The sequence below is a fragment of the Argentina silus genome (genome assembly GCF_951799395.1).
Source record: "Argentina silus genome assembly, chromosome: Y".
Taxonomy (NCBI): Eukaryota; Metazoa; Chordata; class Actinopteri; order Argentiniformes; family Argentinidae; genus Argentina; species Argentina silus.
Window position 1 is genome coordinate 33,325,388 of NC_139654.1, and position 23,579 is coordinate 33,348,966.

Sequence of the window (23,579 nt, forward strand, 5' to 3'; positions counted from 1 at the left end):
TTGCATATGTAGGTATGTTCGCAAGTAACATGTCAGTAAAGAAAAGGGTAATGAAAGTCATAGCAGCTCACCACCAAAAATCTGAATTTGACTATGGGTATTGTCTCTTATTTTAACCCTTGGCTTGACATTTTAAATGTACAACATGTACCGCTATATTCCCATAGACACATATAGAGTTCATGAAAAGTATCACTAATTTGGATCGTTATCTCACAATTTGTTATTTAGGTCGATTTTTAGGATAGAACTTGAGTTGATGGTATTATTGTGGGAACTCAAATCAGTCACTCAGCTTTTTCTATAGGCTACCCTCATCAATGCAGAATATGTGCTTGTCCAATAAAATGTGAATGTTCTCGTTTCAGTACGCTGAACGCTTCATCTTTCACTCCACCGTTTCCTAAATCATTTTACCTCATATCCTTTGTTCATCCTAAATTTGTTTCTAATACTGCTTATTCATGTTTTAAGTTACCTATTTATACCAGCACCTTAGATTACCAGACCTGTACAACATTTGATAACAGTGTTATTTTTGCACTAAAATAAAATGACTTTTGGAGCTATTGCTTGAGTTGAGTCTAGTGTGTTTCAGATGGTTGGACGTTCAGATTGTTCTGTTTTAGAGAGGAGAGGTGATGAGGGCAGGTGGATGTTCATCATGAAGCTTACTTTGTTTAATACCAGGCTAGTTTGTCGGGTGAGACCACACCAACTCATTGCATAGCTTGTTAACCAACTGGTCCCGGATACACGTAATGTACGTGCACTACTAATTCAGAAATTCATTTTTACACCCATTGGTCGAGAGGGATACTAACTAGCCAACTAGCATGCAGTGGGTGATATTACAGAGAATAATGCCTTTAATGTTTTATTACAGAAATAACTGCCAATAGGTTGTCATTGAATCTCCCCCCATAAAATGTTGCTGTTCATTAGTTATGATCTCTGTTTTGAGCTATGGTGAAGCGTAACAGTGCATATGCAAAACATTGTGAAACTGACATTTATTTTGACTTTTGATGGACATTCAATATGTAGGCTAGGCTATATCTTACTGGTTGTTTGTAGTCTGTCTGTCTATCTCTAGTGTGTGGAAAGTATCCAGCAAATTGGTTCTTCGATGAATATGTGTAGGCCTAGTACTTGTTTCTGTGGTCACCGAAACTACAGCATTTATAGAGGAGTCAAGCTGCAAAAATGCATCATGGAATGTTGCCACTGGCCAGGCAGGTAGAACTAGTTACATATCAGGATGTAGTTGAATTATCTGTCAACCTGTACATTTTTCATCGTTAGGGGACACAGTTTATCTGAAGCTAATCTATTTCCAGTGAATGGATATGTTCATGGGTGTGTGTGTTGTCATTCCAATGAGGGATAAGTGCTTAATTTGAGAGTGACCTGAACAATAGCAAGCCCAGGATGTAAATAATGAAATCACATTTAAATCATACATGCACCATTTCTAGTCTAGTACTTGCATAAAAACTAGGCTTAAGGGTGCCCTCTGATCAGATCTTGACAGTTTTTAGGGAAAAGGCACATTTAATTGCGAAAGAGTATGGTTATGAGGGGTCTGTTTTGTTTAACTAAATGGCATATCATCATGGATATCATAGACCAATTCAGCTCACCAGTAGGCACATTTCACGTGCCTCTGTTGCTTGAATGCAACAATTGAATTGGATTCAATTGGATTGTCTGTTGATCTTTTTTCATCATGCTTAATCGAGTTGTTGGGAGTGTTTTAGAGATTGTTTAACGTCGTCATTGCTCGGCTTTACCCTTTGTTGGTTTGTATGACTTCTTCAACTGGTCCCCACATGGATGTCTCAGTTCAGTTGTCAATCTCCATTCAAAATGGGGCTAAGAATAGTATAGATGGATGCCTTTTCCATATGACCCATATTTCTCTGTGTTGCAGAAGGACATTCAAGCAAACAATGTTAATAACAAAATGAAACGTGAATCTGGGTTTGCACTATTGTAGGCCTATAGCCTACTGCTGACCATCTAAACATCTCCTAAAAGTATAATGTCACATATATAGGCACAGTAATGCCTCTCTTTGCCTTTCTCCTATCTTCCCCTGAAGAGCTAACCTCCCCTTATAGTAGAGTATAACTTATTTTCTGAATTCAAAGGTAACAATAGGTAACACTGAATGTACTGAAAGCCAGAGTGTTGATATACTTTAAGAAATGACGTATCCACCTGTAATATGCGTATTATGCATGTTCATTAACTTGAACTTATTGACCCCTCAAATTGGGATAGTAAGAAGTCGAAGTTGTCTTTGTTTTCTGATGTCTGTTCTCTGGCAAAAATTGACCCTAAGAATGAGACTGATGGAACATTAGTCATGTTAGTCGTTGAATAGGCATCTACTAGAAAGATTGAATTTGAGCTGGTGCGAAGATTGGTCCTACTTTGTATTGCCTGTTGAGGTGCTGTAATAGAGGAGCTGTTACCATAGTTGCGGTGTCGTGTGATCTTATTGTATGTTTAATTTTGGCTTCAGCTTTTACTATTCATATTCCCATCAGACGACAGTTTTTTCCTCAAGTAACCAACAGAAACAATTAATGTTTGTCACCTTTTGCGGAATGCCTGAAAATGTTATGGTTATCGTTAAACCCCCCCCCCCCTACAACCTTTAATACGCGTAATGGCTCCATAACAATGATGCTTCTCGTACCGTTGTCCGTTATGGTTTATGAGTTGACTTCTCTTGTATTTTTGTTTGTTTAGCTTATGTCTAGATGTTGCTCTTTTATTCCCCAAAAATATGTATGATGGCTTCTGCAGGCCCTGCTACAGTATGATGGTCTCATATCTCACTCTGTTTTGAGTAGTCAACATTTTATTTTATTTTATCAGGTCTTTTTTGGTTGCGTTCATTTGGAGAACTATGATCGTCGTCACGCAGAGCTTGGCTCCATCCATCCATCGACTCGCAGCGACTCTATCCTGAGAAAGTACGGTTGCAAAAGAAATCGGAGAACATTCGTAGAGCTTCCCCAAACCGAACCAATGCCATATAGCTGAATTACATGCAACATGCAAGACCTCATAACTAATAATGCAAGGTATTTTGTATCTTTCCGAAAGCATTGAGGGCTTCAGAGCAACTTGGCTTTTTATATACCAACTTGGAAAATTACCTCAGAACGGTCTCGGGTGCTAGTGTTGTATATCCCTAATTTATGATGACAAAGATCAATTTTAGTGACCAAATGACACAAGCCAATACCGTGTACAAACTTTATCATTTTACTTCCTTTAACCTTTAGTTAAGCAAAATTTGTAATTATGGATGAACTTTGAATGTATGTACATTAAAGTTCATGGGACCAAATTTTGTAATTGGGAGTTCAAGTCTCAATGTTGTTATGTACGCATGCAAATCCACCCTTTTTAAAATGTAGTAATACTGTAACTAAAACAACCAATGAACGCTCAGCAGACACTGAGTTGGGACTCATTTGTGTGGCAATATAAGCTGTAGTCATGACTGGATGATATATTGATGTACCAATGAAATGGATATTTAGATTTGCAATGAATCACTATCAATATTCCTGCAATATGTTTTGGTAGTATAAATAGTGGGCTGCGGATTGAAAGAAAGAGGCATGTTGATGGGATGTTGTATGCAGAGCAATAATGACTAAAGTCTGAGTTGGAGTTATGATTTGCTGAGCAGTGTAGATGGGCCAACGTTAGGTAAGATGCATGGCAGGTATCACTCTGAGCTGTACCCGGGCCTGTGGTCTCCAGCACGTCTTGTGGCAACTTTCATTTAACATTTAAGCATTGGTAGGAGGTCATCTAATTAATTGAATATAGGTTACCTGTAACTTTGCAAACCTATAAGTAGTGTTTTTAGTGGTTCGTAGTTGGCTTATAGATGCCACTGAGTGATCATCAAGGATCTAACATCTGCATCTTGAAGTGATGTTATGCAGTGCCGCAATAAAACCAGCGAGGCTTTTCTTGCCCTTTGCCATTTAAAGCTGTTTGTTGCAACCAGAAAACGACAAGAACAGTAGCACGCTATTCATTATCCAAATTTTATACAGTTTTTGATATGACGATAGATGTATTTTTGCATGCTACATTTTACAAAGGGAATACACATTTGAAATTACTTTTCTCAATGTATTTGTGACATGATATACTGATGTAGTGGCATATATCGGTCATTCAAGAGATCAATCGATTGAAAGGCACTGTACAGAGAAGGTTGTGTGGAAATTTAATTGAAGTTCTTATGTCATTCTTGTTGTCTGAGCTGAAAACATCCTGCATGTTATTGTTTTATGTGTGCCTTTTCAGAGATTTCCTTTCCACCTCCCATATACTGGGGTTGCCATCCCTATTTCATTTACAGCGCCACATAAAATAATTTCTACATTAATTATCATGCAACCTTAAAAGTGAAGACGCTGCATAGAACGATCAGTATTTGTGTTTTGCACTTTCAAAGTAGTTTCAAACTTGCCCCACTTAAGGTTGGGCAAACTGACAAAAAACAACAATAAAAGACGAGGTAATTTAAGCTATCGATAGGAATTATAAGGAATAACATGACTTTGAAGAGCTTTTCTAAAAAGGTAAAAGATATATCTATATATATATATATCTATCTATATAGATAGATATTCATATATATTCATGAAGTATCTCATAAACCTGATATATGCTGCATTGACTTTTCTCATTTCTTTTTTTTCTTTTGTGTGCTTCATATTATCCAATAAAAAATTGTATTTCCCCTTTTTTGAGAGGTTTGATCATCACCTAAGGCTGTGCACTGGCCATGCAAAAGCTATTTTCTGATTAAGGAGGTCTTGAACAACATGTACTGCTACATGTTCACTGTCAGATGGAATGAAAGGGTATGTATGAATCTGAAGCGGAATGGTTACGTAGGATTATGTGTAATTTATGCAATTGTTAACATTACATTTGATCAAAGGAATATTTCTAAATTGTAGCGACGGTACTTTCCATGTTTTGCTTTGTAAGGATGCTGTATGTGTCCATATAGCCTAAAACACTGGGTTAAATCAATGAGGACTTAATGTCCACCAACACAACTATCTACCTGGCGACTCCATGCTGTTCAATGTGACTGGTGACTCAGGTATTGCCGTGAAAGGGCTGTATCTGCTACTGTGTCCATCCCTGTCCTATTCCCCCGCACCTTTGTCTTAAGATAGCCTTAGAACTACACATGGAGTACATTCTTCTCGTACATTTGGCCTTAAAAGTACAAAATTATGCACAAGAAATCCACAACTTGCAAGAGAGCTTGATTCCCATAGACACTTCAGAAACCATGCCATGCGTCATTGCCATATATCTACCTCCTATGAATGTAGGAGTGTCCTGGAGATGCAGTCACGTGCTGAACTTGTTTTAGTTCCTTTTTTTTTTTTTTTTTTTTTTAAATGAATGACAATCATCCCCAAATTCTAATTGTGTTCACTATGCAAAAAAAGTTGAGACATGAGAACATGTTGGCCTTTTTAAAGAAAAATATGATTTGGGGATGATTGTCATTTCTTGATTTTTGTGGATTGATGATTGTGGATTTCTTGTGCATAATTTTGTACTTTTAAGGCCAAATGTACGAGAAGAATGTACTCCATGTGTAGTTCTAAGGCTATCTTAAGACAAAGGTGCGGGGGAATAGGACAGGGATGGACACAGTAGCAGATACAGCCCTTTCACGGCAATACCTGAGTCACCAGTCACATTGAACAGCATGGAGTCGCCAGGTAGATAGTTGTGTTGGTGGACATTAAGTCCTCATTGATTTAACCCAGTGTTTTAGGCTATATGGACACATACAGCATCCTTACAAAGCAAAACATGGAAAGTACCGTCGCTACAATTTAGAAATATTCCTTTGATCAAATGTAATGTTAACAATTGCATAAATTACACATAATCCTACGTAACCATTCCGCTTCAGATTCATACATACCCTTTCATTCCATCTGACAGTGAACATGTAGCAGTACATGTTGTTCAAGACCTCCTTAATCAGAAAATAGCTTTTGCATGGCCAGTGCACAGCCTTAGGTGATGATCAAACCTCTCAAAAAAGGGGAAATACAATTTTTTATTGGATAATATGAAGCACACAAAAGAAAAAAAAGAAATGAGAAAAGTCAATGCAGCATATATCAGGTTTATGAGATACTTCATGAATATATATGAATATCTATCTATATAGATAGATATATATATATATAGATATATCTTTTACCTTTTTAGAAAAGCTCTTCAAAGTCATGTTATTCCTTATAATTCCTATCGATAGCTTAAATTACCTCGTCTTTTATTGTTGTTTTTTGTCAGTTTGCCCAACCTTAAGTGGGGCAAGTTTGAAACTACTTTGAAAGTGCAAAACACAAATACTGATCGTTCTATGCAGCGTCTTCACTTTTAAGGTTGCATGATAATTAATGTAGAAATTATTTTATGTGGCGCTGTAAATGAAATAGGGATGGCAACCCCAGTATATGGGAGGTGGAAAGGAAATCTCTGAAAAGGCACACATAAAACAATAACATGCAGGATGTTTTCAGCTCAGACAACAAGAATGACATAAGAACTTCAATTAAATTTCCACACAACCTTCTCTGTACAGTGCCTTTCAATCGATTGATCTCTTGAATGACCGATATATGCCACTACATCAGTATATCATGTCACAAATACATTGAGAAAAGTAATTTCAAATGTGTATTCCCTTTGTAAAATGTAGCATGCAAAAATACATCTATCGTCATATCAAAAACTGTATAAAATTTGGATAATGAATAGCGTGCTACTGTTCTTGTCGTTTTCTGGTTGCAACAAACAGCTTTAAATGGCAAAGGGCAAGAAAAGCCTCGCTGGTTTTATTGCGGCACTGCATAACATCACTTCAAGATGCAGATGTTAGATCCTTGATGATCACTCAGTGGCATCTATAAGCCAACTACGAACCACTAAAAACACTACTTATAGGTTTGCAAAGTTACAGGTAACCTATATTCAATTAATTAGATGACCTCCTACCAATGCTTAAATGTTAAATGAAAGTTGCCACAAGACGTGCTGGAGACCACAGGCCCGGGTACAGCTCAGAGTGATACCTGCCATGCATCTTACCTAACGTTGGCCCATCTACACTGCTCAGCAAATCATAACTCCAACTCAGACTTTAGTCATTATTGCTCTGCATACAACATCCCATCAACATGCCTCTTTCTTTCAATCCGCAGCCCACTATTTATACTACCAAAACATATTGCAGGAATATTGATAGTGATTCATTGCAAATCTAAATATCCATTTCATTGGTACATCAATATATCATCCAGTCATGACTACAGCTTATATTGCCACACAAATGAGTCCCAACTCAGTGTCTGCTGAGCGTTCATTGGTTGTTTTAGTTACAGTATTACTACATTTTAAAAAGGGTGGATTTGCATGCGTACATAACAACATTGAGACTTGAACTCCCAATTACAAAATTTGGTCCCATGAACTTTAATGTACATACATTCAAAGTTCATCCATAATTACAAATTTTGCTTAACTAAAGGTTAAAGGAAGTAAAATGATAAAGTTTGTACACGGTATTGGCTTGTGTCATTTGGTCACTAAAATTGATCTTTGTCATCATAAATTAGGGATATACAACACTAGCACCCGAGACCGTTCTGAGGTAATTTTCCAAGTTGGTATATAAAAAGCCAAGTTGCTCTGAAGCCCTCAATGCTTTCGGAAAGATACAAAATACCTTGCATTATTAGTTATGAGGTCTTGCATGTTGCATGTAATTCAGCTATATGGCATTGGTTCGGTTTGGGGAAGCTCTACGAATGTTCTCCGATTTCTTTTGCAACCGTACTTTCTCAGGATAGAGTCGCTGCGAGTCGATGGATGGATGGAGCCAAGCTCTGCGTGACGACGATCATAGTTCTCCAAATGAACGCAACCAAAAAAGACCTGATAAAATAAAATAAAATGTTGACTACTCAAAACAGAGTGAGATATGAGACCATCATACTGTAGCAGGGCCTGCAGAAGCCATCATACATATTTTTGGGGAATAAAAGAGCAACATCTAGACATAAGCTAAACAAACAAAAATACAAGAGAAGTCAACTCATAAACCATAACGGACAACGGTACGAGAAGCATCATTGTTATGGAGCCATTACGCGTATTAAAGGTTGTAGGGGGGGGGGGGTTTAACGATAACCATAACATTTTCAGGCATTCCGCAAAAGGTGACAAACATTAATTGTTTCTGTTGGTTACTTGAGGAAAAAACTGTCGTCTGATGGGAATATGAATAGTAAAAGCTGAAGCCAAAATTAAACATACAATAAGATCACACGACACCGCAACTATGGTAACAGCTCCTCTATTACAGCACCTCAACAGGCAATACAAAGTAGGACCAATCTTCGCACCAGCTCAAATTCAATCTTTCTAGTAGATGCCTATTCAACGACTAACATGACTAATGTTCCATCAGTCTCATTCTTAGGGTCAATTTTTGCCAGAGAACAGACATCAGAAAACAAAGACAACTTCGACTTCTTACTATCCCAATTTGAGGGGTCAATAAGTTCAAGTTAATGAACATGCATAATACGCATATTACAGGTGGATACGTCATTTCTTAAAGTATATCAACACTCTGGCTTTCAGTACATTCAGTGTTACCTATTGTTACCTTTGAATTCAGAAAATAAGTTATACTCTACTATAAGGGGAGGTTAGCTCTTCAGGGGAAGATAGGAGAAAGGCAAAGAGAGGCATTACTGTGCCTATATATGTGACATTATACTTTTAGGAGATGTTTAGATGGTCAGCAGTAGGCTATAGGCCTACAATAGTGCAAACCCAGATTCACGTTTCATTTTGTTATTAACATTGTTTGCTTGAATGTCCTTCTGCAACACAGAGAAATATGGGTCATATGGAAAAGGCATCCATCTATACTATTCTTAGCCCCATTTTGAATGGAGATTGACAACTGAACTGAGACATCCATGTGGGGACCAGTTGAAGAAGTCATACAAACCAACAAAGGGTAAAGCCGAGCAATGACGACGTTAAACAATCTCTAAAACACTCCCAACAACTCGATTAAGCATGATGAAAAAAGATCAACAGACAATCCAATTGAATCCAATTCAATTGTTGCATTCAAGCAACAGAGGCACGTGAAATGTGCCTACTGGTGAGCTGAATTGGTCTATGATATCCATGATGATATGCCATTTAGTTAAACAAAACAGACCCCTCATAACCATACTCTTTCGCAATTAAATGTGCCTTTTCCCTAAAAACTGTCAAGATCTGATCAGAGGGCACCCTTAAGCCTAGTTTTTATGCAAGTACTAGACTAGAAATGGTGCATGTATGATTTAAATGTGATTTCATTATTTACATCCTGGGCTTGCTATTGTTCAGGTCACTCTCAAATTAAGCACTTATCCCTCATTGGAATGACAACACACACACCCATGAACATATCCATTCACTGGAAATAGATTAGCTTCAGATAAACTGTGTCCCCTAACGATGAAAAATGTACAGGTTGACAGATAATTCAACTACATCCTGATATGTAACTAGTTCTACCTGCCTGGCCAGTGGCAACATTCCATGATGCATTTTTGCAGCTTGACTCCTCTATAAATGCTGTAGTTTCGGTGACCACAGAAACAAGTACTAGGCCTACACATATTCATCGAAGAACCAATTTGCTGGATACTTTCCACACACTAGAGATAGACAGACAGACTACAAACAACCAGTAAGATATAGCCTAGCCTACATATTGAATGTCCATCAAAAGTCAAAATAAATGTCAGTTTCACAATGTTTTGCATATGCACTGTTACGCTTCACCATAGCTCAAAACAGAGATCATAACTAATGAACAGCAACATTTTATGGGGGGAGATTCAATGACAACCTATTGGCAGTTATTTCTGTAATAAAACATTAAAGGCATTATTCTCTGTAATATCACCCACTGCATGCTAGTTGGCTAGTTAGTATCCCTCTCGACCAATGGGTGTAAAAATGAATTTCTGAATTAGTAGTGCACGTACATTACGTGTATCCGGGACCAGTTGGTTAACAAGCTATGCAATGAGTTGGTGTGGTCTCACCCGACAAACTAGCCTGGTATTAAACAAAGTAAGCTTCATGATGAACATCCACCTGCCCTCATCACCTCTCCTCTCTAAAACAGAACAATCTGAACGTCCAACCATCTGAAACACACTAGACTCAACTCAAGCAATAGCTCCAAAAGTCATTTTATTTTAGTGCAAAAATAACACTGTTATCAAATGTTGTACAGGTCTGGTAATCTAAGGTGCTGGTATAAATAGGTAACTTAAAACATGAATAAGCAGTATTAGAAACAAATTTAGGATGAACAAAGGATATGAGGTAAAATGATTTAGGAAACGGTGGAGTGAAAGATGAAGCGTTCAGCGTACTGAAACGAGAACATTCACATTTTATTGGACAAGCACATATTCTGCATTGATGAGGGTAGCCTATAGAAAAAGCTGAGTGACTGATTTGAGTTCCCACAATAATACCATCAACTCAAGTTCTATCCTAAAAATCGACCTAAATAACAAATTGTGAGATAACGATCCAAATTAGTGATACTTTTCATGAACTCTATATGTGTCTATGGGAATATAGCGGTACATGTTGTACATTTAAAATGTCATGCCAAGGGTTAAAATAAGAGACAATACCCATAGTCAAATTCAGATTTTTGGTGGTGAGCTGCTATGACTTTCATTACCCTTTTCTTTACTGACATGTTACTTGCGAACATACCTACATATGCAACATGTCTATATTCAAAGATATGCAATACGCTTCTTTAAGTCAGATTGTATTGTTATCCAGCATTGGTTTCTAAACTTCCCATATCCATCTCAAATAAAAAAAAGGTGCTAAAAATGCTGTTCCATTGACATGTAGAAAAAAAGGAAAAAGCCAAAAGCTTTGTACGACCAACAAATACTTTCCTAACAATTTGGTCTTTCAGCTCAATGCTAAAGATCCCAAGACTTTCAAGCCACTTTTTTCTTGAAAAAACATTTAGAACATGCTTCAGGATAGCTTACCAAAACTAGGATTACAGAATGCAGGTTCACTGTCCCACATGGCAAACGTTGAAAAACGTTGAACCTCAATGCAAGACTCAAGCGATGCCTATCAGATAGATATATCACGTGTAATTATGAGGAAATGACCAGCAGTGTGATGTTACCATAACACTTGAACAAGTAACAAGAGGTAGAACACACAGCCATTTCCACCCAATTGCACCTCCATGGTGGAGAGAGATCGATCAGATGCCGCTGTCACAAGTCTTTGGGCCTTTGTGACCAGCTCTCAGGGTCATATATATATACACCTTTTTGCCCGGGAAACACATGATCTTATCAGTGGCAAACTTTAGCTGGACATCGGTTGGTCTTCAGACAGTTCAGGCCCCAGGGATTCCCCTAATCCATCCATTCTCACGGTTCTATATCCTATGGGGGTGACCACATCCTCATAAAAATGTCAAGTTGCTAAAACAATTTTCACAAACACCAGAACACCTTAGCCTCTCACCCACGTCTCATGGGGCAATAAACACCCTTCCAATTCCCCCACCCTCCTTGTAGACGCCATTTTAGACACTGTCATATAGCCACAACTACTACAGATCTCACACAGGCTCATATATATACACCTTTTTGCCCGGGAAACACGTGATCTTATCAGTGACACGCCCGTGACAAGGGTCAGACCCACGTTTGAAACTAAACATTTTTAAAAATTGAACCATTTTTTAATCCCCCATTTTATTAACCCTAACCCTTCATTATTGAACACATTACTACCACTAGAGTAGCAGCCTAACCATTTTTTAATTGCCTTTTTTTAATTGCACATTTTAACCCTCAGTATTGAACTTTTATTTTAAGCCTCATATGCAATTTTGACATAGATGCATGTATGCAGCATAAAGTCATCACCACACATCACACAACCCTTATCAGTGACGAACTTTAGCTGAACCCCCGGTTGGTCTTCAGACAGTTCAGGGCCCCTGGGAACCCCCCCCCCCCTAATCCATCCAATCCATTCTCACGGTTCTATAACCTCTGGGGGTGACCACATCCTCATAAAAATGTCAAGTTGCTAAAACTATTTTCACAAACACCAGAACACCTTGGCCTCTCACACACGTCTCATTGGGCAAACAACAACAACACCCACCCCATAAAACTGTCAAGTTCCTACATCTAATCTTGCAATCAGCAGAACACCTTAGCCTCTCACCCACGCCTCATTGTGCAAGCATCAACAGCCCACCACATCCGCCCCCCAAAGGGGCGGGACTTATAATTTTCAAGTATTATTTTTGATGATTAAATTTATGTGACGTCATCACTTTTTGTCACAAAGTGTATACTATATTCTCTGATGGCTGCTGTGCTGTGACAGCGGTTGAATGTGCTGCCCCGCCACATAGTTTCAAGACATGGATCGATGGATGGATCAGAGCATGGCAACAATATTTGCTGAGATAACATTGTGACGGTCGCAGCTACGCTCCGCCCGGGTCTGTGTTTGTTGTTGTGTGTTGTGACGCCCGCCATGCGAATGAGGGCGCACGGGAATGTGGAGTGGTGATGAATGGAGTGTATATCTCGCCCCGCTTTGTCTCTGCTGTCGCCTCTCTCTCTCTCTCTCCTCGCAAGATCTGTGGCATGCCCATATATGGAGTTCCGCCGGCCAGGGTGATTTCAGCAGGAGAACGCAATCAGTGGAGCGCAGCTGAAACAGATCAGCGCGAGTGGAGGCAGCAGAAAAGGAGGACTCAGACAAACAATGGGGGGAAGTAACTTCGGTGAAACAAGGTGATGAGAAGAGTGAGAAGGAGAGATTTAACAGCGCTGTGTATGACCCATTTGTGTAGGAGAACCCCGTGGAAAGTCCGACCCACTGACCGTCTGAGAGCCCGCCTGTGTACTGAACTTCGCCTGCCCGACTACCCTCCCGACCGCCTCATCCTGGATCATATGACAGCCCGAGCCCGTGTACCGAACCCAGCGCTTGACCACCGACGACGGATCGACAGCCCAGCGGACGCATTGACTCCCGATTCTCCCTTCCCCTTCTCCCCTCCCCGAATCCCAAATAAAGTTAATTAATTTGGATCCTGTTGCGGAACTCACTTCTTTTACTGTGTTTGGTTCAGTGACACTCCCTCACGCCCCGGAGGGTGTCACAGTGTGTTCTGTGTTTGTCTCCTTAATGTTGTGCTCCATATGGTCCATGTTCCGAAGGCTCCGCCCACTTCCTGGTTGATCAATCACCATTCCACCAATCAGCCCAAGCCACATGGACTATAAAAAGCCAACTGAGTCAGTGTTCTGGAGCTGTGCTCGCTCACCACCTTACTTGTATTTGTTTGATTTGGATCTTGTTTTGTGTATTTAGTGATTATCCATATAGGGATATTTGTTGCTGTGTGTGAGAAATTCTGAGGAGGTTTAGATTGAGGAACAGGTAACAGTATTTCACTTTATATTATTAGTCACTGATTCACACAGTCACCTTGTCACGTAGTTTGTTAATGTTAGAAACACTAGGGCTAGGGGCGACTGTGGGTTTATGTACTTTTGTTTGAGATTGTTGTTTAGTTAGTTAGGTTTTGGTTTATTGGTATTTACTTTTATTTTAGCTCAGATAGGAGTAGGGACTCACTCTTTTTGGAGTCCAGTTTTCTTTTGTGGTTATTGTTTATTTGTTTGTTTGATTTGCGCCCATAGGGAATGTGCCTCCTTTTCGTTGTAGTTTGGGATCTAAAGACATTTAAATTTCCCTGTTAATAAATAACTTTAATTTTACCCACACCATCGGGTTTATGTTGCTTCTCTTTTCCCTAGCGAGCTAGGGTCGTAACACACATCAATAAACAAAAAGGTTTAGTTAACATTATGTGGTTTGGGTGTGAATAAAATTGTTGTTTTACCTATAGCTAACAACGTCATCACAGCTAAATAGGTTTAGCCAAGGGGATTATGCCCTACGGTATGTACAGTGCCTTCGGAAAGTATTCAGACCCCTTCACTTTTTCCACATTTTGTTGTGTTATAGACTCAATTTAAAATTGATTAAATTCATGCAAATCAGAGACCCTATAAAAACAAAGATATTAATTCCAAAATGACATGAACTATTATCCTTGCTTTAAGATGGACTCAATTCAACTTATTGAGTGATTTGTTGATGACATTTTTGCATTTTAGCTAATTTTAAGAGTGTCATAGCAAAGGGTCTGAATACTTATGCACATGAGATATTTCTGTATTTCAATTTTAATAAATTTACTGAAATTTCGAAAAACCTGTTTTTGCTTTGTCATTCTGGGGTATTGTGTGTGGATTGATGGGATTTTCTTTTTTTTAAATTTAATCCATTTTAAATTGAGTCTATAACACAACAAAATGTGGAAAAAGTGAAGGGTTCTGAATACTTTCCGAAGGCACTGTATGTGAAAACAAGGCAGACTGACATTGCTGAAAAGGATGCCTTTGCTGGGATAACGATGTACACTCATCTAACACTTTATTAGGAACACTATACTAATACTGGGTAGGGCCTCCCTTTGTCACGCCCTCCACTTCCACCTAGCCAGTGTCAGTCTCTCTCCCTTTTCCCAGCCTGGGTGTTTACCAATAGTAACGTCATCATCTACACACCTGCGGCTCATCACCCTTCTGTGATTTATACTCCGGTTTTTCATTCATTCCCTGCCAGTCCGTCATAGTACTTCCTACCTATACGTCCCAGCATTTCTAGTCTGTTGATTCCTGGTTTCGGATCTACAAGTGTTTTCTGGACTGTGCTTCTGCCTAACCCCTGTCGGATTACCTGCCTGCCCTGCCTACCTGTGTGCCCAGTCTACCCTGCCTTCCCCTTCCCCCCAATTCCTTCATTAAATACTCTATTATTTTATACCTGTGTCCAGACTCTGTGTTCTGCATAGCTCTGATTCGTAACACCCTTTCAAAACAGCTTCAATTCTTCGTGGCATTGATTCCACAAGATGTTGGAAATATTGCATCACGTAATTCCTGCAGATTTTTCGGGCACACTTTTCAGGTGCACTTTCAAGCACTTTCTACCACATCCCAAAGGTGTATTGGATTCAGATCCGGTGACTGGGAAGGCCACTGAAGAACACTGAACTCATTGTCACGCTCATGAAACCAGTTTGAGACGACTTTTGCTTTGTGACATGGTGCATTATAATGCTGGAAGTAGCCATTAGAAGATGGGTAAATTGTGGCCATGAAGGGATGCACATGGTCAGCAATAATACTCAAATAGGCTGTGGCATTCAAGCGATGATTGGTATTAACAGGCCCAAAGTGTGCCAAGAAAACATTCCCTACACCATTACACCACCTCCACCATGAGAAGGTGTACAGGTGTTCCTAATAAAGTGACTGTATGTCCTAACGTTAATGATGCCCGATTTAACTTAGGAAGAGTTCAAAAATCAATATTTGGTGGAATAACCCTGATTTACAATCACAGCTTTCATGCGTCTTGGCATGCTCTCCACCAGTCTTTCACACATAGACAGTCCAAGATGGCGCCTAGTATGGCTGCCGTGCTTCGGGGTCCTGAACGACAATGCAGCTTTTTGCTTATTTTATTGTTATTTAGTGTTATTTTACCTTCTAAAGTAGCCTGCTACCTTAGATATGATAGAGACGCACCACTGCACGAGAGAATTGATGACTACATATCCAAAACCGGAGTTTTTCACTGGGACCCGCTGCTCGCTCCAGACGCTGGCCAAACAACAACAATAGCCGGACCACAACAATAACAGAAGCGCCGCCAGTGGCGGCGACGACTGAGAGGCCGCAAGGCTGATGAAGCTGAGATGCCGTGGAAACAAACCTCCGCTCCCCAGCATTCTGCTAGCGAATGTCCAGTCACTAGGCAACAAGCTCTGCGAGCTAAAAGCAAGGATTGCCTTCCAGAGAGAAACAAGAGACTGTAACATCATTTGTTTGACTGAAACCTGGCTTACGGAAAACACACCGGACCTCCGGGGTTCTTCGTCTGCCGTGCGGACAGGTCAGCAGAACTTTCTGGACAAAGCAAAGGAGGTGGGGTGTGTTTTATGATCAATAACACTTGGTGCAAACCAGAGAGTGTTCATACCCTTGAGACCTTCTGCTCCCCAGACTTAGAATACCTAGCGCTACTGTGTCACCCTTACTGGCTACCTCGCGAATTCACTGCCGTTGTAGCAATTGTGGTGTACATTAGACCATTAGCAAACACAAGCACAGCGAACTTTAGAAACACAGAAAACAAGCACCCAGAAGCCGCTCTTATTGTGGTGGGCAATTTCAACCGAGCATCGCTAAAACAAGCAATTCCCAAACTTTACCAACACATCGATGTAAACACGCGTGCCGGAAGTATTCTCGATCACTGCTACACCCCCTTCCGCCATGCCTACAAACCCCTCCTCCAACCTCCATTCGGCAAATCAGACCACTCCTCCATCCTGCTTCTGCCCACCTACAGACACAGGCTGAAACTCGCTACACCCACCGTGAGAACGATCCAGGTTTGGTCCAAGGAGACAGAGGCTGTTCTTCAAGATTACCTGGATGACGCGGACTGGGAAATCTACCGCGAGATGAATGACAACATACATGGGTACGCGCAAGGAGTCATGGGATTCATACAACACGGCATACAGGAAGTTGTCCCCACAAAGACTGTCCGGCTGTTTCCAAATCAGAAACCGTGAATTAATAGCGCAGTCAGAGCTGCACTCACTGCGAAAGATACAGCCTTTAAATCCGAACTATCAATGACAAGAAAGCCCGCTACGACCTCCGCAGAGTGAGGTAGCCAAATGGGAATACAGCAATAAGATAGAGTCACAACTATGCAGCAACAACTCACGCAGCATATGGCAAGGGCTACACACCATCTCAGACTTCAAAGGGAGACCTAGCTGCGCAGCATGTGTAGCTAGCTCTCTCCCGGACCAGCTGAATAGCTTCTACGCCCGCTTTGAGAACTCCAACGCCATCCCACCAGAGAGGACACACACCGCGGACAGCACTGCCACCGCCCTGGTCATCACTGAAGCAGACGTGCGCAGGCAGTTCGGACGCGTCAACATCCGCAAAGCGGCCAGATCAGACGGCATCCCATGCCGGGTGATCAAAGTGTGCGCAGCGCAACTGGCTAGTGTGTTCACGGACATATTCAACCTCTCCCTCTCCACAGGAATAGTCCCCTCCTGCTTCAAGTCATCCACCATTGTCCCAGTGCCGAAGAAGAACAAGATAGCATGCCTAAACGACTGGCGCTCTTGTTGCTCTCACTCCCATTGTGAGCAAATGCTTTGAGAGGCATGTCAAGGCCCAGATCTGCAGCATGCTCCCTCGCACCCTGGATCCTCACCAATTTACCTATAGGCAAAACAGATCCACTGACGACGCCACCGTACTCCACTCTGCCCTCATCCACCTGGAGAAGAGGAACACCTACGTGAGGATGCTGTTCGTTGACTACAGTTCATCATTCAACACTATTGTCCCCTCCAGGCTCGACACCAAGCTGAGAAACCTAGGCCTCAACCCTGGCCTATGCGACTGGATACTGGACTTCCTGTTGGACCGACGACAGGTGGTGAGAATGGGCTCGAAGACCTCCACGACCCTGACCTTCAACACAGGAGCCCCCCAGGGCTGTGTCCTGAGTCCCCTCCTCTACTCCCTGTACACCCACGACTGCGTGGCCACTCATGGCTCCAACTCTGTGATCAAATTCGCTGATGACACCACAGTGGCCTGATCACAGACGGCGATGAGACGGCCTACAGGAGAGAGGTCGACCGCCCGGCCCAGTACAGCCAGGAGAACAACCTCTCTCTCAACACCGACAAGATCAAGGAGCTGGTGGCGGACTTCAGGAAGAAAGGCCGGGAACAGGACCCTATCACCATCAACGGGTACGCAGTAGAGAGGGTCAACAGCTTTAAGTTCCTTGCCGTCCATATCTCCGACGACCTCAGCTGGTACGAGCACACCAATCAGGTGGTGAAAAAGGCACAGCAGCCTCAGGCAGCTGAGGAAGGTTGGCATGGGGCCCAAGATCCTGCGGACCTTGTACAGGGGCACTACTGAGAGCATCCTGACGGGATGCATCATTGCCTGACACGGCAACTGCCCTCAACCGCAAGGCGCTGCAGAAGGTGGTGCGGACAGTTGAGCGCATCAGTGGATGTGAGTTTCCCTCCATCCAGGACATGTACAACAAAAGATGTGTCAGAAAAGCCTGGAGGATCATCAGGGACCCCAGCCACCCTAACCACAGCCTGTTTGAACTGATGCCGTCCAAAAGACGGAGCCTCCTCCGGAGCCGCAGGGCCAAAACTCAGAGGCTCTCCAACAGCTACTTCCCCCAGGCCATCAGGCTCATGAACAAGCCTACCCCAAACTCTTGACTTTACTCCCAGGACACCCACAGAATGGACTTCACTAGCACACAGTCACTTTAACCCTTTCGGGACCTCAAACGCGCGGCCATGTTTTCAGGGGTTTCCAAAATGTTTTGATCAATTTCTCCGTGATAATACGGCGTAGAAACATGGTTTAAATATCCCCTGAATCGGTAGACTCTCAGCTTTCGACTCCGCCCTCATGTGACATGCCCTCTCACTCACAGACGGAGCTATGAGCCTCGGAACAGCTTGGTACACGCCCTCCCTGCGTAATTGGTGAATTTGGTAGCAGACTAGCTTGAGTCGCTCAGACACTGCCTTTTACCTTCGGTGATTGGTCGATTCACACGTCCATCTTCTTCGCTACACGTGTTGTCGGCATTGACAAACATTTCAGTGACAGTGACAGATGTGTTTACAAGGATCAATTGGAAGTCCTTTTTTTATATTCTGTCTAGGATTTTATTCATATTGTATACCATTTCTGTGTAGCTCAGGACTTCAGAAATGAATTTCAAGCACCAAAACAATTCATCCACATGGGTAAAGGTATGTTTTCACATGGGATTTGAAAGATTTCTGAAAAACGGATTAGAAATTTTCAGGTTTAGGCCTACTTACCTCTTCACACAGTGCTCTTGGGGTAAACATCCATCACAATCAAGAAAGCTGAGTTTGTACTGAAAATATTGATATGAAACACTTGGGTATTATTTTGTATGGAAGTGCCTTCAAATTGAGAAAGAAAAAATGTATGTAAAAATCAAGAAAATACCCCTGGTCCCCAAAGGGTTAAACAAACACCTCTTACACGATCGGCACAGTGCAATAACAATGACATTCCACTGACCCACTTTACTTTTTTTTACTTACTATTTATACTGTAAATTGTGTCATGTCTATTGTCTTATGTGTCCAACAATCGTCACTGTCTAACTGTCTAACTTATCTTGTACTGTCACTTATTGTCTTGTCCGTATTTCATTGCACTACTGCGTATTTGTATTATGTATGCTGCATTGTCATGGAACCGAGCCCAATAATTTTACTCCCTGCACTTGTGTATGAGATTTAAACTTGAAACATTGCTGTTGGGTGACTTTATGCCACTCCTTGCGCAAAAATTCAAGCAGCTCGACTTTGTTTGATGGCTTGTGACCATCCATCTTCTTCTTGATCACATTCCAGAGGTTTTCAATGGGGTTCAGGTCTGGAGATTGGGCTGGTCTTGATCTGGTTGTCCTCCATCCACACCTTGATTGACCTGGTTGTGTGGCATGGAGCATTGTCCTGCTGGAAAAACCAACCCTCAGAGTTGGGGAACATTGTCAGAGCAGAAGGAAGCAAGTTTTCTTCCAGGACAACTTTGTACGTGGCTTGATTCATGCGTCCTTCACAAAGACAAATCTGCCTGATTCCAGCCTTGCTAAAGCACCCCCAAATCATCTCAGATCCTCCACCAAATTTCACAGTAGGTGCGAGACACTGTGGCTTGTAGGCCTCTCGAGGTCTCCGTCTAACTAGTAGACGACCAGGTGTTGGGTAAAGCTGAAAGTTTTACTCATCAGAGAAGATGACCTTACTCCAGTACTCTACGGTCCAATCCTTATGGTCTTTTGCAAACCTCAGCCTGACTCTTCTTTGCTTCTCGTTGGTGAAGGGCTTTTTTTTAGCTTTGCCCGACTTCAGCCCTGCCCCTAGGAGCCTGTTTCGAACTGTCCTCGCTGTGCACTTCACCCTAGCTGCCGTTTGCCAGTCTTTTTGTAGGTCACTTGATGTCATCCTACGGTTGTTGAGTGACATTCGAATGAGTTGGCGGTCATCCCGGTGAGTGGAGAGTCGTTTTCGCCCTCTGCCAGTCTGTAGCTTTGTTGTCCCTAATGTCTGCTGCTTGACCTTGTTCTTATGAACTGCCGTCTTTGAAATTTTAAGGACGGAAGCAACCTGACGCTCACTGTATCCCTTTGCCGGTAATTGAACCCTTCTTTTCCTCACTCAAAACTTTTCTTTTCAACTCTTTTGGCATGGTCAATAGTTATTTTGTTATTCCAATTACTTTTCATATGGTACTACTACATGGTACTGCTCGCACTGTTTTGCCATCCAGCTGGTCCTATTGCAAGAGGATAGTGATGACCACAGCAGTGGTTTTTATACTTTTCCTCATTAAATAAGATTTGTTTCAGGTGATCACCTAATCAGTACCTCATTAAGTAGAATGAGGTGTGCCTGTATTGGAATTCAACAGACACTGGAATGGAATGGCTGCCATACATGTAGAGATGCTGATTTAAGATTTGATTTGGAGTGGTCTCTTAATTTTTTCCAGAGCTGTATATACAGTGGGGGAAATAATGATTTGATCCCCTGCTGATTTTGTTAGTTTGCCCGATTACAAAGAAATGAGCGGTCTATAATTTTTATGGTACTTTTAGTTTAACAAATAGATACAGAATATCAACAAAGAAGTCCAGAAAAAACACATTATATAAAGTTATAAATTAATTTGCATTTGATCGAAGGAAATAAGTATTTGATCCCCTACAAACCAGCAAGAATTCTGGCTCATACAGACCGGTTATATGCCCATGAGGCACACAGATTAGTCCTGTCACTTTAGGAAAAGTACTCCTAATCTCTGCTTGTTATGGGTATAAAAGACACCTGTCAATAGAATCAATCTCTTCCATTCCAACCTCTCCACAACCATGGGCAAGACCAAAGAACATTCAAAGGACATCAGGGTAAGAGTTGTAGACCTGCACAAGGCTGGAATGGGCTACAAGACCATCAGCAAGAAGCTTGGTGAGAAGGAGACAACTGTTGGTGCAATTATTAGAAAATGGAAGAAATACAAAATAACCATCAATCGCCCTCGGCCTGGAGCTCCATGCAAGATCTTGCCTCGTGGGGTAAGGATGATCATGAGAAGGGTGAGGGATCAGCCCAGAACTACACGGGAGGAGCTTGGTAATGATCTCAAGGCAGCTGGGACCACAGTCACCAAGAAAACCATTGGTAACACACTACACCGTAACGGATTGAAATCCTGCAGTGCCCGCAAGGTCCCCCTGCTCAAGAAGGCACATGTACAGGCCCATCTGAAGTTTGCCAATGAACACCTAAATGATTCAGAGAAGGCTTGGGAGAAGGTGATGTGGTCAGATGAGACCAAAATTGAACTCTTTGGCATAAATTTGACTCTTCGTGTTTGGAGGGAGAGAAATGCTGAATGCTACAATCCCAAGAACACCATCCCCACCGTCAAACACGGAGGTGGAAACATTATGCTTTGGGGTTGTTTCTCTGCTAAGGGTACAGGACGACTTCACTGCATTGAGGGGCCAATGGACGGGGCCATGTACCATAAGATCTTGGACGAGAACCTCCTTTCCTCAGCCAGAGCACTGAGGATGGGTCGTGGATGGGTCTTCCAGCATGACAATGACCCAAAACATACAGCCAAGGCAACAAAGGAGTGGCTCAAGAAGAAGCACACTAAGGTCATGGAGTGGCCTAGCTAGTCTCCAGACCTTAATCCTATCGAAAATGTGTGTTGCCAAGCAAAAGCCTTGAAACCTTCAGGATTTGGAGAGGATCTGTAAAGAGGAGTGGACCAAAATCCCTCTTGAGATGTGTGCAAACCTGGTGACCAACTATAAAAAACGTCTGACTTCTGTGCTTGCCAGCAAGGGTTTCTCCACCAAGTACTAAGTCATGTTTTGCTTGGGGATCAAATACTTATTTCCTTCGATCAAATGCAAATGAATTTATAACTTTATATAATGTGTTTTTTCTGGACTTCTTTGTTGATATTCTGTCTCTATTTGTTAAAATAAAAGTAACATAAAAATGATAGTTTGCCCGATTACAAAGAAATGAGCGGTCTAACAAAATCAGCAGGTGATCAAATAATTATTTCCCCCACTGTACATAGAGAATAGAATAGAAATAAAAATAATAATGGATTAAGAGGGGAAATAAAAAGAAAACAAAAATAGAAGTGCAAATGGATTAAGAGAAAGCTAAGAAGGTGTGTCTTGAAGTTTCTTTTAAAAGTGTTAATGGATTATGACACCCTAAGCTCATGAGGTAGGTTATTCCAGAGGCGAGGACCATAGACACTAAAAGCTGCCTCCCCGTATTTCTTTGTCCTAGCCCTAGGTATGACTTGGGGTTGGAACTCACTTGATTCATATTCTAGAAGTGCTGCTGAGTACAGTGGTGGTAAAAATCAAGTTTAGCCATGGAATATTATTTGTGTACAGTCCATTATGTGTGCCCTATGCAGTCCAGCAGTCTTTCATCACGGTTATTGGATATTAGAAGTATTACAAACCCTTAAAACCACAAATAATACATTGAGAGGATTACATGTTTATTTCCAGAGATAGTTACATATCATTTGTGTTTCCTTCATCCATCTTGTTTCTAGATGCTTAAACAAGTTTAACGTGGGTGCTTTTATTTGGAAGAAATCCTCATTTACATACACCTGAGGTAGGTGACCGGAGTTCCACTATTGTCGTTCACAGAACACAGATCCGGTGCGGCAAATTATCAGTTATAACTGCCTGAAGTCTGCAACCCATTGACCCCACCAGATGCTGGGTATATTCTCTGGTGATGCTCTGCCAGGCCTGCAGCCATCTTCAGTGTATTTTATTTTGAGTTATGTTTTCCTAAACTGTTATCATTAGAACATGAAATGTATGTTCAATTGGATCTGAAGACTGACTTGGTCAGTCAAGAATTTACCGCTTTTTGACCCTGAAAAACTCCCTAGTTGCGTCATTGTCTTACTGTATGATGAAGCGCCATCCAATGAATTTGGTGGCATTTGCTTGTACTCAAGCAGACAAGATGTTTCTGTACACTTCAAAATACATTCTGCTGCTGCTGTCAGCAGTAACATCATCAATTTAGACAAGTTAGCCAATTCTTGCGGCAGCAAAAC